Here is a 15,764-nt window from a genome sequence, read left to right as displayed (position 1 = left end):
TTACAGTCATGTTAACATTCCAAAGTTTGACTTCCTTCCCCATCTTTCTGCAGTTCCTTAAATTTATTTTTTTATATCTTCTGCATATCCAAATTCAATTAATTTGCTCATTTAATTATCTACTTTAAATATATACGCTTGTGAAACTGCAGGTTATTACAATAATCCTGCCAATGTTTTTATTTGTTTGCAATTTATCTGTAAATATTAAATAAACCATTTCCATTCTTTTATAAAAAGTTTGTTATCCTGATTTCTTATTCTCCCAGTAAGTTTCGGTAAGTAATTTTTCTATCTTTCTCTTTTAACCTCTTCATATATATATATTCTTCCTTCTCTATTTCTCCTCCCCCCCTTCATGATTTTCTTGTATCTAAAGAAAGTCTTGGTTTGGTTTAAAAAAGTTTCATGTTTTTCTCTATAAACCTTAATAAGTTTTATTTTAGATAAATAAAATATCAGGGGGCAGTGGAGAGAAATGGGAGCAGAGCAAATAAAATGAAAAAGAAAAGAAAAGAAAAGCTGGCAATGCTTTTGTTGAGCTTTAAATTCACATTGCTAGTGGCACTATAGAACTAACGCCAAACTTTCTCCCAGCACATCCAAACAATGGCCCAACAACTGCCAAGCACACGCCTACCTAACGAACAGGCAGGATGTCAAATCCTGCTTTTACTAAACATCCAAACTTTAAAAAACAAAACCAAGCAGTGCCTGATCTGTGCTTCTTTGTGGAAAGGGCAATCATTAGCCTGTGAATATTTCATGCTCTTGTTCCCAGCTGACAGCCAGGCATTCGCAAGCAAGTTGTACTTTTAAATTTGCACCTGGATTGCTATTTCTGCAAGCTGTTCAGTCCTGAGGTCATGGAACTTTAGATGCAAGAATGGGATGATGCCGTGCACCTTTAACCCCTGTATAGAAGGGTTTGTGTCAGGTATAGCTCCCTCGAGTTCTGCCAGGTGTAGCTTTCCTCATTTCTCCATTACAGCAGTCTGAATCTGCAAAAATTCCCTCATCCACAGGATAGTTAAAAAGGAGCTAGCTAGCATGATCTGCTGGAAGGGGGTGGGGGGGAAACAGACAGGTCCCTTGTGCCTTTAATTAGCTGTGTAAACTTTTAGGCACAGCTATTAAAGGTACGGGGACACGGGTGGTGCTGTGGGTTAAACCACAGAGCCTAGGACTTGCTGATCAGAAGGTCAGCGGTTTGAATCCCCATGACGGGGTGAGCTCCCGTTGCCCGGTCCCTGCTCCTGCCCACCTAGCAGTTTGAAAGCACGTCAAAGTGCAAGTAGATAAATAGGTACCACTCCGGCGGGAAGGTAAACGGCGTTTCCATGTGCTGCTCTGGTTCGCCAGAATTGGCTTAGTCATGCTGACCGCATGACCTGTACGCTGGCTCCCTCAGCCAATAAAGCGAGATGAGCGTGCAACTCCAGAGTTGGCCACGACTGGACCTAATGGTCAGGGGTCCCTTTACCTTATTAAAGGTATAGGAGCACTGTTTACTTTTTCACCAGGCCCACGCTAACAGAAGTCCTGAGTAGCAGGAGCTCTATAAAGGAAGGACTTTGCTTACAGAAGGTCTCAACTTCAATCCTGGGCATCAACAGGAGATTTTGCAGGTGGGATTTGCAAATTAAGGTTGCAAAGTTAAAGGGGATTTTGTGCTTTTCTGCAACAGCCCCCCACCCCAAATCAAAGGAGTTGCCCCTTGTGGCAGGCAATGGGGAAATGCACTTGAAAGTACGAGTTCACAAGTTGCTTGATGCACTTGTCATATAACCTCCTTGCAGACACATCAGAAAGACTGCTGAACAAGCTACTGCTGCTGTATGGCCTCCGCACAAACTGTGAGCACTTCCAGTCTAATTTTTGGGTGGGATTCAGTCACAAAGCAGAAAATCCAGGCCGAGCAGTTATTGTTGATTGGCAGTGCTTTCAACACAAACCTGCTCCCCCAAAATATCAGCCTTTTTTTTTTTTTGCAGAAAGGAATGTGTGGGATAACACTTGTTTTGACCAAGCATCATCTAACCTCCCTGCAAACAAATAGGAACAAATGGTCATTAAATAGCCACGGTCATCTCATCTCCCTGGAAACAAGCTGAGAGGACTGCTCAATTGACAGTCGTCTGGTAGCAACTGAAGACTGTGGAAAACCATCAGCAGTTGGTCATGCTTTGTCTACGAACACAGTAGCAGCTTGAAATGCAACAAGGTTGCTTCCTCCCCTGTCCTGCTACATTTGAAGCCATTTTTTAAAGTTGCTGTACAGACCAGAGAGAGGGCAGGGGGTGTCTTCACCTGATATGCATTACCTGACTTGTTTCTCCTGCACAGAACTCCAATTATTCACTGGCACTGTCATTTGAGCATGTGCAATGGCTGCTGGAAGTGTACACACCTCGGCCTAACTTCGGCTTCCATTTTCAAACTGGACGGAAGCTGGTTTAAGGGAAAGTGAACCAGACATATTTCTCAAAAAACGGCAGAGTACCTATGGATGTTGGCTCACACCACATGTAGGGAGCTTCAGCCACTGGCAGTGGTGTCACACTGGAGCCAGAGGAGAGGGTAAAATGCACATAGCCTGGCCTAGATTATTGCTACTCAATTCATTATGTGTTTAGCCCAATTTAATACTTGGTGGGAAAGATTTTTTGGCAGAGAGCAACCTGCTTTGGAGTGATGGCATTTCTGCAGAGACTGTCTATGGGGCTTGAATATCTCACACTCTTTCGCTGTTGTTTTTTGGAGGGGGAAGTTATTGGTTTGTTGTTTTTATTTTGATTATGTATTTTGTGATTTTATATTTTGATTTTATTCTGTGAACTGCCCTGAGACCTCCGGGTCTAGGGCGGTAGGTAAAGGTAAAGGGAGCCCTGACCATTAGGTCCAGTTGTAGCCGGCTCTGGCGTTTCGGCACTCATCTCGCTTTATTGGCCAAGGGAGCCGGTGTACAGCTTCCGGGTCATGTGGCCAGCATGACTAAGCCGCTTCTGGCAAACCAGAGCAGCGCATGGAAACGCCGTTTACCTTCCCGACAGAGTGGTACCTATTTATCTACTTGCACTTTGATGTGCTTTTGAACTGCTAGGTTGCCAGGAGCAGGGACCGAGCAACGGGAGCTCACCCATTGTGGGGATTCGAACTGCCAACCTTCTGATCAGCAAGTCCTAGGCTCTGTGGTTTAACCCAGAGCACCACCCGCGTCCCCTCTAGGGCAGTATATGAAGTCAATAAATAATAATAATAGATGTCTCAAAATGTCTCCAATATGAAGGCAGCTATTTATCCTCAGAGCGCTTTCCTAGCGTGTACCCAGAAGAGACGTCGGGAAGATCATATGGATAGGATCCAATACCCCATAGTAGTGAACCCTGAGGATTTCCCCGCCTCCTTTTTGCGAGGGGTTTGATATTGCGTTACAACGACAGAAACGAAGCACGAGAATAGCGTTTCCAAAGCAGATCATGAAGGAGACGCGCAAAATTGCAGGTTACATTGAACTCAGCATCATTACGCAGAACGCCAAGGCGCTCCCTGAGTTCCAGGCAGTGGCGTAGCGTGGGGGGTGCAGGGGGGTGCAACTTGGGGGGGGGGGCGGAAGAGACTCGAGTGCTAAAATCCACGGGTTAGGGGGCGCAAATTATTTGCCTTGCCCCGGGTGCTGACAACCCACGCTACGCCACTGGTTCCAGGCTAGGAGCAAAGCTAGGTTAGGAACGCGGCAGTCCCGAAGGCGTAAACCCCATTGAATGCAATTGGATCGACTTCCTAGCAATGGCATCTACTACTCTGCGCTGATGCCACTAGGTTTTGGATGGGGCCACAGTCGAAGCGCAGTACAGTATCTCCATTTGGGGCTTGCTTGATGGAAGGCAGAAGCAAAGCACAACAGAAATATTGGGCGGAGCGGGGGGGTGTCGCGTTATTTTTAACCAAAGCGCCTTACAATCGGGCTATCCTACTTTAAACTCACTTTCCGGCGACATTAGGAGGCGGGAGGGAGGAAGCGATTTCAGATCGGCAGGGAGTGGCCGGATCGCAAAAGTTGAAACGCACCATTTCAATCCATCCTCGCGGAGGACGGACCGAGGAACGCGGAGGGTGCGAGAGCCGACTGCCACATTCCGCCAGGGGTAGGGATACTGAACGCCTAGAAAGCAGAAGAGCACCCCAAGCGAGGAATGGGGTGGCACGGCAGCGACTGGCACCCGGAGGTAAGCGCGCCCTGCAGCTTGGAGCCGCGATCGTCACCTCTCCCTGCCAGTGGCTTAGCGTGGGTTGTCAGCACCCGGGGCAAGGCAAGTAATTTGCGCCCCCTAACCCGTGGATTTGCGCCCCCTAACCCTAACCCCCAGGTGTTGCGCCCGGTGCGGCCGGCCCCCCCTGCACCCCCCCACGCTACGCCACTGCTCCCTGCCCCCTGCCTGCCTTCCCTGGCAATCGCAGGAGGCGAAGGGCAGCCTCGGCCAAGAGAAAGAGCCCCGTCGGACGCCTCTCCATCAGGGCGACTCAATTCCAGAAGCGCAAAATTGCCTTGCGCTCCCGGCCCTCGCTTCCCTGGGATTAAGTCCCCCTCCTTGCTTATTTCAAGCGCAGGATCGGGACCCTTACCTCTGCCGCCAAACCTGCCCCAGTGATGCTCAGAGCGCGCTTTCCCAGCTCCACGTCCCGCCGTCCAGGAGCCGGAGGTCTGGGGAACTTTTTCCGCCGGCGCGCGAAGGAGACGGGGAATTACGGTACCCTGAATTACGCCGCTCCGTCCGCACGAAGCAACTGCAAGCGAGCGAGAACTGGGAGCCTCCATCCGGCCAACAGTGGCAGGTGGGGGCTGTGCTCTGGGGCCCCGCCCCACCCGGGAAGCCCCGCCCCTGCCGGCTGGAGCCTCTTCTTCTTGGAGAGCCTGTGATTCAAGGCATTCAAACTCTGTGATTCAAACTCCGATCTTTCCGGGAAGCAGTTTTGCTGCGCAAGACCTTGAAATCAGCTTTAATTGTGCAAGCTGAATTTACTAGGGTGTGACTGGATCTCACCTGATAAATAGTGACAGTCCCAAAGTGCAATCCAAGTCTGCATCCAAACAAATGTTTTAATTACCTTGTACAAGGATAGAAATGGTCACCTGTCCCATTTAATTACAACATTGCATTTGTCAAGAGCAAAAATAATGACTAGCCCCTTGATATATGAGCTACTGCATGTAGCTCTATCCTTTTTTAAATAATCTTTTTATGTGATTTTCAAAGAGAGAAAAAGAGAAAATAAACATACATTAAAAAATAGTACTAAATTGCTCTGAATCTCCTGACTTCAACCCCATCCCTTCCACAGGTCCATTCCATTTTCAACTGCATATAAATATATCTCCAATTTTTCATCTTCCTAAGTTATCTATACAGTGGTGCCCCACAAGACGAATGCCTCGCAAGACGAAAAACTCGCTAGACGAAAGGGTTTTTGCGTTGCTTCGCTAGACGAATTTCCCTATGGGCTTGATTCGCAAGACGAAAACGTCTTGCGCTTTTTTCTTGAAGAGGCGCAGTTCCGACGGACCGTGCTTTGCAAGAAGAAAAACATCGCAAGACGAAAAGACTCGCGGAATGAATTATTTTCGTCTTGCGAGGCACCACTGTACATTCTGTTACATTACAAGTGTATTTAAAATCCTGCTAATGTTTTAACCTATTTACCATAATTTTGCATTTAAATTATAACCATTTCCCGTTCTTTTTAAAATTTCTTGTTTTCTTGATTCCTCAGCTTCCCAGTTAGTTTTGCCATTTTGGCATAGTCCATCAACTGGATTTGCCATTCTACTCCGGTCAGGGCTGTCTCTTCCTTCCATCTCCATGTAGCTCTAACGTAAGCTTGTTTAGCGGAAACCCAGCCAGATGGGAAGGGTATAAGTAAATTACTACTGCTACTACTACTACTATTACTACTACTTGGGTACAGTGGTGCCCCGCAAGACGAATGCCTCGCAAGACGAAAAACTCGCTAGACGAAAGGGTTTTTGCGTTGCTTCGCTAGACGAATTTCCCCATGGGCTTGCTTCGCAAGACGAAAACATATTGCGCTTTTTTCTTAAAGCTGCTTGAAGAGGCGCAGTTGCGACGGACCGTGCTTTGCAAGACGAAAAACATCGCAAGACGAAAAGACTCGCGGAACGAATTCTTTTCGTCTTGCGAGGCACCACTGTACAAGGTCTGCGGAGAGCAAACCTGCAAGTTAAATATGACTGCATGCAATAAAACCCCAATGGCTGCTTCTTCTAGGGAAAAGCAGCTTCAGGAGGGAGGCAACTGGAAGCAGGGACGTTTCACGCCGCCCCACAAAATCCACCCTCGCCACAGGGTCAGGTTTTTGCCAAAAATCTGACACCGTCCAATTCACTCGAAAGTGGTGTCAAAGACCGACAAGGGGCCCCCTGAAATGTTTGGTGGTGGAAACAGCATGTTTTATGGAAGGCAAAAACCCCAGCTCTTGGTGCCCTAACCCACAGGGTCAGGATTTCGCCAAAAATCCAACATTGTCCAATTCACTAGAAAATGGTGCCAAACACCTGCAAATGGTCCCCTACAACCTTTGGCGGTGCAAACGCTACGCTTCACATTAGGCCATAAAATGAGCCCCTGGCGCCCTGATTCGTGAGGCAGGGATTTGCCAAAAACCCGACGTCGTCCAATTCTCTTCGAAACAGCACCAAACACCCAGAAAAGGCCCTCTGCAACGATTGGCGGTGACAATACTATGTTTCACGGCGCCCCACAAAATCTGCCCCTGGCGCCCTAACCCACCAGGGGTCATGATTTTGCCAAAAATCTGATGTCCAATTCACTCAAAAGTGGTGCCAAACACTTGCAAATTGTCTCCTGCAACATTCGGTGGTGCAAACAACACATTTCACAGAAGGCCCAAAAACCAGCCCTCGATGCCCTAACCCGTGGGCTCAGGATTTTGCCAAAAATCTGGCGTCGTCCAATTCACTCGAAAGTGGTGCCAAACACTTGTAAATTCTTCCCTGCAACGTTTGGCAGTGCAAACAGCACGTTTTACTGTAGGCCAAAAAATCAGCCCTCGGAGCCCTAACCTGCGGGCTCAGGATTTCGCAAAAAATCTTACGTTGTCCAATTCACTCAAAAGTGGTGCCAAACACTTGCAAATTGGCCCCTGTTCTACCACTGAACCACAAGCCCTTCCCCAAAGAGACGGTTCTCTTGGTGTGTTATTCTCAGAGAGTGAGTGGCATGTACTCCTCAACAAGAGCACATGATTGAAGTTTAAAGGCCGTGTTGTGTTTATGTGGGGACTTCCAGTTCATCTCGCTCAACTTCCCATCCTGATATTAACAATGCCTCTTGTGTCTCTGCCCTGTAAGTACTGTTGAGATCACATGATCCCTTCCTCTCTCTGATAACAGCACACCAGATCTCTGTGTGATGCTCGATGCTGCATTCTGTTCTGCAGGAGATGCCTGTTTCATAAGTCAGAGAAGGGAGTTTTTAAACGGTATTCAACACCAAATTATAAACATGACTCACTATGACATTGGGGGATCAGGCTGAGCTGGCCTTGGCTTATGGGTTTGCCAGCTGAATTGGACTCCGCAGAGACTGCCTTTTTTTGAACTAAAAGCCAGGCTGAAAATCAGCTGGAAATGGCTCTTGAGGGATTACAAGATGGAACAGAACAGTGACATCAACTTCCCATTCCTTCTAGCAACCAGCTATTGCAATTTGATTTATATTAAATTACTCAGCTTAAGAGTTTTCGTAGAAAAAGCTTATCTGGGTGACCTCTCTCTCTCTCTCTCTCTCTCTCTCTCTCTCACACACACACACACACACGGTTGGAAATTGAATTTCTAGCAACAGATATTAACAAATTTTCACAGATTGCTCCCCAAATGGAAGAAAATTAATGGAACGAAACAGATTCACAATTTGAATGTGAGCACGGTCTTATACATGTCTGCCCAGGGGTGAGTACCAATGAGTTCAATGAGACTTACTCTCAGGCAAGTATAGTATAGGATTGCCCTTTCTATCTATCAGCAGAGTACTTATCTGGGAGTAAGTCTGATGAGCAAAGTAGATTTGACTTCTGAGTAAACATGCATGGGATCTCACCGTTAACGATGGGTGGCATTTGCTCTCGGGGAAGAAAGGATTTCTGAGGATCCCAATTCCGTCTTTAACTCCTAAAACCTGCACCTCTCTCTGAAGCCCTTAACCTCAGAAAAGATTGTCACATCTCTCTTTGGCATGTGTGTTGTCCATCGATGCTCCTCCACCTGCTGCTCCCAAGGGGCTCAGGATTCTGCATCTGCAGTGCTTCCAGCCTCTGCCAAAGGAAGGAGTGAGGATGAATTATAGATAACTGCTAATTGCCAATGTGTGAATGTGTGAACTCCCTAGAGGCCGCTGCTTTCCTCAAACTTCTCATATAAAGTGCAGAGCAGTGACGAAGCACTTGCACGACTTCACTCTAATCCCTCAGGAACCTTCGAGCAGCGAGAAGACCAGGAGAAACTTCTCTGAACCTGTGCATTGATGATCAATCTTCTTTGGCGATCACTCATAGCCGAGTAAGATTGTCTTCCATGAACACGGTCTTAACATGGAGTCTATACGTGACTGTGGAGGCCAATTCTGGATCCACATGTCTTCCCACAGTGGGGACATTGGTTTCCTGTCTGGAGCTGATCAGGGTGTGGATTTGCCAAGCATGCCTTCCTCTTAGCACGTTTCTCCCTTTCATCCTGAGTTTGAGCGTCTTCAAAGCCCATGACACCTTTGGTAAAGGCTGTTCTCCAATTGGAGCATTCGCAGGCCAGTGTTTCCCAGTCGTCGGTGTTTATACTACATTTTTTTTAGATTTGCCTTGAGACAGTCTTTAAACCTCTTTTGTTGACCACCAGCATTACACTTTCCATTTTTAAATTTGGAATAGAGTAGTTGCTTTGGAAGATGATCATCAGGCATCTGCACAACATGGCCAGTCCAACGAAGTTGATGTTGAAGAATCATTGCTTTGACACTGGTGATCTTTGCTTCTTCCAGTACACTGGCATTAATTCGCCTGTCTTCCCAAGTGATGTGTAAAGTTTTTCGGAGACATCGTCAATGGAATCTTTCAAGGAGTTGGAGATGGCGTTTATAAGAGGTCCACGTTTCACAAGCATGCAGTAAGGTTGGCAGTACAATCACTTTGCAAGCAAGCATTTTGGTTTCTCTGCAAATGTTCCGGTCCTCAACAGTGGCGTAGCGTGGGGGGTGCAGGGGGGGCCGGCCGCACCGGGTGCAACATCTGGGGGTTAGGGTTAGGGGGCGCAAATCCATGGGTTGGGGGCGCAAATCCACGGGTTAGGGGGTGCAAATTACTTGCATTGCCCCGGGTGCTGACAACCCACGCTACGCCACTGGTCCTCAAACACTCTGTACTTCAATCGGGAGAAAGCTGCACTTGCAGATGATGATCAATCTAAGGGGTTGTGTCTACTCTCTCTGTATTGTCCTTCTTAAGTCTCACACTGGGAGAGACAAGGGAGGAGCTTGCATCTCCCCTACCAAGCACTTGCCTCTCCTTTCCTGGGAAGGTTCACAGCAGAGATACAAGAGTGGCGAATGACACTCACCTCTTGCTAGGGGCAGCGCCAACTACTGGTACCTTTTGGCAGCTGCTAGGTCCTGTGTGCCCCAGCAGGGCCCACCACTCACCTGTTTGCACATTTCCACAGTTCTTCCTCCTCTTCCTCCTCTTCCTCCTCCTCTTCCTCGAATTTATATAGCTGGGGGGGGGTCTCAGGGCACTTCACAGAATAAAATTGAGATACAAAACCACAAAATACATAATAAAAATAGAAACAACCACCCAATTCCTCCCTCCCCCCAAAAAAATATTATTTATTGAATTTATATTGAATCTGGGTTTATCTGGCAGCAGTGGCTGAGTCTGGAAAGCAGCGGTCATCAAAATTTTATTTTTTTACATTATCTAACAAAATTAATATGCCGTTACCGGGTAGGTGACTTTAAACCGGTTCACAAAGGAAAACTGAAAATATCAATACAAGTTACCATAAATGTTTGAACTGCAAATGAAACATGCAATTGCAAAACATGTGTACATAATCACTTCCATCTGCAACTGTGCTGCAGAATTCCTCACTAGCTGTAGTTGGTTTCCCCGCAATGCCCTGCAACCCTGGAACGCCAGGGCATTTTGTGGGAAATTTAAATGGCTGTGGTATCTGAGACTTGGCTGCTGCTACCAAGTCAGCCAGTAGCCTGAGAAACACTGACCAAGCAGTCCCACTGGGAGGCATAGCTTTGGGAGTGACCTGAAACCTGGAATCAGCTGTACTTTCTTTCTTTCTTTTTTGGATATAATTTTTATTAAATTTTCTGTTTTACAACTTAAAATACTCATTTTTACATCCTTAAGATATCTATGAATTCCCTTCTTCTCTTTCCATGGTTCATTTTACATATCATAAATCCCTGCACTTCTACAGAAACCATACAATTCAGTATTGCATCCGTCAAAACTTATTTACACTGTTGAATTTATCTTAATGTTGCCAGCGTTTTCAGCTGTACACAATTATTTCTCATACATTCAATAAACATTTTCCAGTCTTCTCTAAATGCATGTTCTTCTTGTTCTTCTCTTCTGCAAGCTGTGCATATTCCGTCAACTTAAGTTGCCGCTCTTCTTTGGTTGGAACTTCGCTCGTTTTCCATTTTTGGGCTAACAAAAGAAGGGCCGCAGTAGTGGCATACATAAATAACCTTTTTTGACACTTGGTACTTTCAGTCTGAATTATCCCCAACAGAAAGGACTCAGGTTTTTTTGGGGAAAGTACTTTTTAACATTTTTTTCAATTCATTATGGATCTTTTCCCCAATACTCTTTTGCCCTTTTACAAGTCCACCACATATGAAAGAACGTTCCCTCCACCTCTTTGCATCTCCAGCACTAGTCTGATTCTGTCTTACACATCTAAGCAAGCCTACTTGGAGTTAAATACCAGCTGTAAATCATTTTCAAGTAGTTCTCCTTCAAAGAGTAACATGCTGTAAACTTCAAGTCACTTTTCCAGAGTTTCGCCCAGAGGTTAAAATCTATATTGTGTCCTATATCTATTGCCCAAATCAGCTGTACTTTCCGCTCCCGTTTGAAAGCTGCGATCTGGGTGCCAGGCTATGACCCAGAAACCTCTACCTGCAACCCTCCACTGGACAATGCTTGGCATCAGTTGCCACCACCCAAACGATCCTGTCTGCCTAAAAAAAAGAAGTGTGGCTCAAACATTCACGGGTGCTGCAATGTGGGTTATTCTGACCTGCGCCTTTGGGATTTACATTCCTGTTGGACATATATGGCTACCTGCAATTGTGCCAATATGTGGTCGCACAGGGAGCCAGAATGAAGGAATGACCAAGTATGCCGTCTTGAGAAGGGGACACGGGCTTAATTCCGTGCAACGGCAGATGTTGTCTAAGCCAGAAACGACGGCTGCTCCGTTTAATCAGGTTACTGGCTGCAAGCAGCCAAAACAAAATCCACATTGCACCGCAATTGAATTACATCCCTGTTGTGATGCCTAGTGGCGATCGCAGTGGGACATGCATCTATCCTGCTGTGGGTGATTTGTGATCAAGGTCACACGCATTAGGGGATTGCCTCTCAACCTGCTCTCGTGCGAAACGGGCCCTTTTAACAGATGGACAACCAGGTATCACAGTTTTCCACCTGCGCCTGAATGCTGCTTCTTATAGGTTTTGAATTCCTGGGTAGCCTGGCCAAAAGCTAGGGCCATTAAGGAAAGACGGGACTTGGGTGGCGCTGTGGTCTAAACCACAGAGCCTCTTGGGCTTGCCGATCAGAAGGCTGGCAGTTCGAATCCCCGTGACGGGGTGAGCTCCCGTTGCTCTGTCCCAGCTCCTGCCAACCTAGCAGTTTGAAAGCATGCCACTGCAAGTGGATAAACAGATACTGTAGCAGCAGGAAGGTAAATGGCATTTTCATGTGCTCTGGTTTCTGTCACGGTGTTCTGTTGCGCCAGAAGCGGTTTAGTCATGCTGGCCACATGACCCGGAAAGTTGTCTGTGGACAAACACTGGCTCCTTCAGCCTGAAAGCAAGATGAGCGCTTCAACCCCATAGCTGCCTTTGACTGTACTTAACCACCCGGGGGAGGGGGTCCTTTACCTTATTATTAATTATTATTATTATTATTATTATTATTATTATTATTATTATTATAGAGGGCCATTGAGGGCCTGTTGCCAGTGCAAGAGAACTCCTTCCCCCCTTGCCCTGAAGTGTGGACAGAGACAGAGGTTTGAAAGGTTGACAAGGTGACGGGGTGTATATTTGAGGTGACAGGAAAAGGAAGTCTGATCTGGGAGTAAGGGTTGCTGGAAAGAAGAGGCAGAAAGACGGGCACCCGACTTTTGCAGCAATACTATTCCTTGCCTTTGGTCTACCCCATCAATTTGCTCGGGACATGTTTCATCTCTCTGTAGCTTTTGGGAACAGGAGCAAACTGCGTCACTTAGGCAAGTGCTGCCATAGACTGGCAAAATGAGTTTCTAACAGAGAATAAGGGAGGGCAGAGGGTCTGGTCTGCATGTGGAAAGCCCCAGGTTCACCCTCGGTGTCTCCAAGTAGGATGGGGGAAATCTCCTGTCTGGGAGCTGTTGCCAGTCAGTGCAGAATACTGGGCCATTGGTCTGACTCAGGATAAGGCCACTTCCTATGTTCCTGTGAGTCTTAAGAACATGGGAGGGTGTGGCAGATATTCACAGGAAGGTCCACGGAGGAGAGTTCAGATTGTACCAAGACCTGCTGGAACAACCAGCACAACAGCAGGTAATGCCCCATTTCCCATAAATGAATCTCTACCACTGTTGATATTAAGGATACCTAGTGTCACGGTCCAGTTTACGGTCAATCGAAGTCCCGGCTGGGGACGTCTGGACCGGGCGCAAGATGGCGGGGTGGGAGCAGGAACAGGAGTCCAGAAGCCAGGAGTCAGAAAGCCAAGAGTCTGAGGGTCAGAGAGCCGGGAGTCAAGACGCCAAGGGTCCGAGGGTCCGGAAGCAAGGAGAGACGAAGTCAGGGGTCCAGGGATCAAGAAGCAGGGAGTCAAGAAGCCGAAGTTCAAGGATCAGGAAGCAAGAAGCCAAAGGCAGGAAGTGTGTTGCTGTGGCAAAGAGCCAACGGGAAAATGCTGACCTTCTATCCCTTCCCGGCTCTTGCCACCATGTGCTGTGAGTTACCAATTGGCCTCACCTGTGTGACCCCGCCTTGCCTCTTCAGAACAAACTTAGGAAGGCCCCAGTCCTGCAGAGTCCTATTGGTCACAGGGCCTGGCTTCTGCGCACACACCTGTGTAGCAGGAACCCCCCCACCCCAATCATTCTGTTTGCACAAACTTCACTCACACTCACACACTACATACGCCACATTTCTGTTATAAATTCATAGAAAATCAACCACACATCGGATTTGCACTGTTCCGTTTTATTTTACTCCATGTGACAAGGACTATCAAAGGCGGGTGGCTTGGTTCTGGTCAGCCATAATCCCTTCAGCATACCAGCACATCCACAGGAGCACTGCCCAGTTGCTATGTCAGCCCTGATAATCCCAGACAGAAGACAATCAAAATGACAAAGAACTTGCATATGGTAGTGGATTCAGCATGGACTGAAACAAAGGACAATAATCAGATCTTCCCTCTGGGGGCAGGAAACTGCAAACTCCCCTTTGTCTCCTGGAAGTGACTCATGGGCAGGGGGAAAGGAGGAACCAGCCAGGAGACAGGACACTCAGGTTACCACCACAACTCCTCCCTCAACCCCTCCTTTCTGTAATGTATGCATGATATCAACCCCTTCTGTAATGTATGCATGATGTCAACCCCTCCTTTCTGTAATGTATGCATGATGTTCCTGGATGATGGGAATTTCAAAAGTTTTTATAAGGTCTGGCACACCATCTTTCGGGGTCTTTCCTCTCTCTTGCAAGTGAGGGGAACACCCTGTTGCAACAGTTCAATAAAGGCCAAGCCTACAGGCTGCTGTTTTGCTCCAAGTTATCCTGGTTGGTGTCTTTGTTTTGTCCAAGGGAGCCCTCGGATTTTTCCGGTAACACCTGACAGCTGGTTCCTCTTCCCTCCTGTTTTTCACCTACCAAGGAACCTGTGTGTTTTGCCTAGGGATGGAGGCAGACCTGGGAAACAGGTGGGTTTTGCATTTCCAGGTGGTGATAATGATAATAAAATGATGGAAGTGGTGATAATAAAAGCAAAGCAGACACAATAGGTCCGTTTACACAGCATGCAAAGGATTGCCACCTTTTAAGCTGCATTGCCAGTGCAGCCATTCATCATGCCATCAGGGAAAATGAATAGGTTATTTAGGGGCTTAATTTGACTAGTGTATAATCACAGCTATCTGGTCTCATTATTTAAATCTACTAAAGACAGAGCTGGAAAATCGATGACTAATGCCTTCATTCAAGGATCCTTCAGCCCATGTCCTTTCTCCAGGGATTGCATAATTTGCTCAATCATACACACACACACACACGCGTACATTTGGCTGAGTGTGACTGGCCCATTGAGATTCCCGGATAAGTGGAAATTTGAACTCTAGTCTCCCAAGGTCCTTGTCCAGCCCTCTAACAACTACACCACACTGCCTCAGACTGTTGCATTTTATTAATTTCTGTTTTGTACAGAAACCAGCTGCTCTGAAGGACTTCAACAACTAGCTTAAGGTTGCAGAGAGGATGATTTGGAGTAGATGTTTAGAGCATAGTGATGTGAAATCTGGGTCTGCATGAATACTGACAACTTTCCCTGCCCTCGTTTCTCCACTTCATCCCAGCTTGAATTACACATCTGATTTCCACCAGGGCAGTTCAGGGTGAAGAACCATAGAAAAAGTTAATTTTAAATCTAACAAGAGAACGACCCCTGCTGGCAGCGTAATAATTATTTCCATGCAGAATAGTAAAAAAAGCATGCCTGTTGCTTTCGCCATCATTTCAACCTCTGCAGCTGCTGGTAGTTCTAGAAGGCTCAGATAATAATAATAATAATAATAATAATAATAATAATAATAATTTATTGGGTACTTCCTCCCCCTCCAATGTGATTTACATAAACAAGGATAAAACAGCCCAATACACACAAATAATATGTACAAGAACAGATCCTGTTCTGCTGTACCCCTCTAAAATCAAGATCCAAAGGCTGGTGTGAATTTGAATGTTTTGCCTGGCACCTAAGAGCAGCTAGTGATGGCACCAGGTGTGCCTCCCTGGGGAGAGCACTCCATAAATGGGGGGGGGGGGCACCACTGAAAAGGCCCATTCTTGTGTCACCAATCTCTACACCTTTTTTGGAGGCAGGCACACACAATAGGCCTGAAGTGAAAACAAAGGTATTGGATTCATCTGCGCCTCCTTTCCCCTTCCTCTTCTCCTCTGGTGGGAGTGTTGATGTGCCCGCCACCCTGCCTGACAAGTGCAAGTGCCTGGATAAATTACCCGTTGCCTCCCCTCTGAAAGGCAACAGCACAGAGAAGTGTCCCGAAAATAAAACAATTTCCACAACAGAGCAGGATGCATCTGACAAAACCCTCTTTGAGAGTTTATGCTGTAATAAACACACGCCTGTGAGTGCCCCGGCTGCAAGACTCTGCAGTTTCTGCCATGTTTAGAAAGACGTTGCTT

The 15,764-nt window shown here is 46.8% G+C and overlaps 1 protein-coding gene across 3 annotated transcripts in view; it reads right to left on the bottom strand.

Moving 5' to 3' along the window:
• FRMPD1 (FERM and PDZ domain containing 1) overlaps positions 1 to 5,204 on the bottom strand; it is an 83,477-nt gene extending 78,273 nt beyond the window's left edge. For all 3 annotated transcript variants that reach the window (XR_014214773.1, XR_014214774.1, XM_082204545.1), the window contains exon 1: positions 4,627 to 5,204. The gene's annotated coding sequence lies outside the window, so the exon portion shown is untranslated. The remainder of the gene's footprint in view (positions 1 to 4,626) is intronic.
• Between the last annotated feature and the right edge of the window lie 10,560 nt (positions 5,205 to 15,764).

The sequence above is a fragment of the Podarcis vaucheri genome (assembly GCF_965113315.1).
Source record: "Podarcis vaucheri genome assembly, chromosome: 17".
In the NCBI taxonomy this organism is placed as follows: domain Eukaryota; kingdom Metazoa; phylum Chordata; class Lepidosauria; order Squamata; family Lacertidae; genus Podarcis; species Podarcis vaucheri.
Note: the sequence above shows the minus strand (reverse complement) of the source record. Positions and strands in the feature narration are given on the sequence as shown.